Source organism: Rutidosis leptorrhynchoides, chromosome 5 (assembly GCF_046630445.1).
Source record: "Rutidosis leptorrhynchoides isolate AG116_Rl617_1_P2 chromosome 5, CSIRO_AGI_Rlap_v1, whole genome shotgun sequence".
Classification (NCBI taxonomy): Eukaryota; Viridiplantae; Streptophyta; class Magnoliopsida; order Asterales; family Asteraceae; genus Rutidosis; species Rutidosis leptorrhynchoides.
In genome coordinates, this window is record NC_092337.1 from 115,845,221 (window position 1) to 115,847,243 (window position 2,023).

The 2,023-nt window shown below is 36.7% G+C and overlaps 1 non-coding gene across 1 annotated transcript; it reads right to left on the minus strand.

Annotated features, from left to right (window-relative positions):
- Nucleotides 1–1,355: 1,355 nt before the first annotated feature.
- LOC139851177 (small nucleolar RNA R71) lies at nucleotides 1,356–1,462 on the minus strand. Its single transcript, XR_011760534.1, has one exon. It is a non-coding gene; the product is annotated as a small nucleolar RNA R71 (small nucleolar RNA).
- Between the last annotated feature and the right edge of the window lie 561 nt (nucleotides 1,463–2,023).

Consider the following 2,023-nt stretch of genomic DNA (forward strand, 5'->3'; position numbering starts at 1 on the left):
TGGCGCGGCGCGACACCAGGGGCCGCAGCGCAGCATTTGCCGTGTTTGGCTTCTGACCTACTTTGTCAAATTTTGAAAAATGTTTGCTATGCTACGCACCTCCGATTCACATGTAACTTGTTCTAACATGCTTATATATGATTAAAAACCTCAGAAAAATAGTTCGGGACCCGACCAGAACGTGTTGACTTTTTCGTTGACTTTGACTTGACCGAGTTTGACTTTTAGTCAAACTTAACCAAACACTTATGCAATCGTTCAAATCTTATTTTATACTTGATTCTTGCATGAAACTTGACAACGTGATTCACATGCTATATTTAATCGAGTCGTAACGAGCCATAGGACTAATTGAGCACATTTCCTCCGACCTTGTGACGTAACCGGTTAATTGATACAACTTACTTGTTTAGATCAAGGCTAAGCAACTTTCATGCACACGTTTACTTTGTGAAGTACATTTATACTCATGCACTCCAGGTGAGATCATAGTCCCACCTTTTCAACAACTTTTATACTTTTAAATAGTGGGCTGAGAAACATATACTTTGTTACGTCTTGTACTACTTACATTTATGTTTTGAACACAAGTCCGATGAAACAAACATTCTACAGCGAGTTTAGAACAAAATCCTCAATTCGATTATCATTAGTTACACTTGTCGGGTGTAAGCGAGAACTTATGTTGTATGGATCCATATGGGTTTGACAAACCCTCATTCAAACGGTTCGCTACCGTTTACGAATGAAATATATTTTCGAGAAACAGTGTATGTTCTAACACTATTGTGATGGGGTTCTATGGAAGGAATGTTAAGCATTGATAATTGGGTGCTCGCGAACAAACTTTTGGAATGCAACATTTGGATGATCAATTTTATGGAAATACTAAATCTTGTGATTCAAAAATAACGTTTATTACTACATCTATGATTTCACCAACGTTTTTCGTTAACAGTTTTCTATATGTTTCTCAGTTCATACATGGCTATTTGATACATGCTTCCGCGTACACTTTGATTACTTGCTTGGGGTCAAGCATACATGCATACACTAGTGATAGCATCTTTGGATTCAAACTTTAAGCATACATACTTACGCTATTTATAGCAACCGTGACTTTCAGCTTATATTATGTCGCAAGTTTATTTCATTTATACATTATACTTTTGTAAACTTAAACTTGTTGTCTAACCGTTTGGTAAACTAAACTTTGCAAGTCTTGTACTTTTCAAATGAATGCGACATAATTTTGGTCAAACGAGTCTCATATAGGGACTACGATCACGTTACGGGACCTAAGTTAGCGGCGCCGTCAATGACGATTTTGTCGGGTCGCTACTTCTAAAGCCGTAAGACTTCAAGGAGAAATTGTTACGTTCACACAAAAACTAAATGAAACTTTATATGAGGCATGGACAAGATTTGAAAAGTTGTTAAGAGGATGTCCGCAACATGGTTTAGACACTTATCAAATAGTACAAATATTCTACCAAGGATGCGACATCACTACAAGAAAAGACATCGATATAGCAGCTGGTGGTTCCATTATGAAGAAAACCGCAACTGAAGCTTACAAAATTATTGATAACACTGCTTCCCACTCACATGAGTGACACCAAGAAAAAGATATCGTTAGATCATCTAAAGCGGCTAGAGTCGATTCTAGCCATGACTTTGATTCCATTTCCACAAAGATAGATGTTGTCGAGAGACGAATGGAAAAGATAACTAAAGATATTCACTCAATACGAATTAGTTGTGAGCAGTGTGGAGGACCGCATTTGACAAAAGATTGTCTCAGTATTGAACAAACAATGGAACAAAGAGAGAATGTTTCATACATGAACCAAAGACCTGAAAATAATTATCAGAATAATTATCAACCACCAAGACCAATCTACAATCAAAACCAGAATTATAACCTAAATGTTCCATACAACAACCAACAAGGTCGTAGCAATCAACAAGTATCCAATAATACTTACAATCAGCAAAGACCTATTTTTCCAAATAAACTACC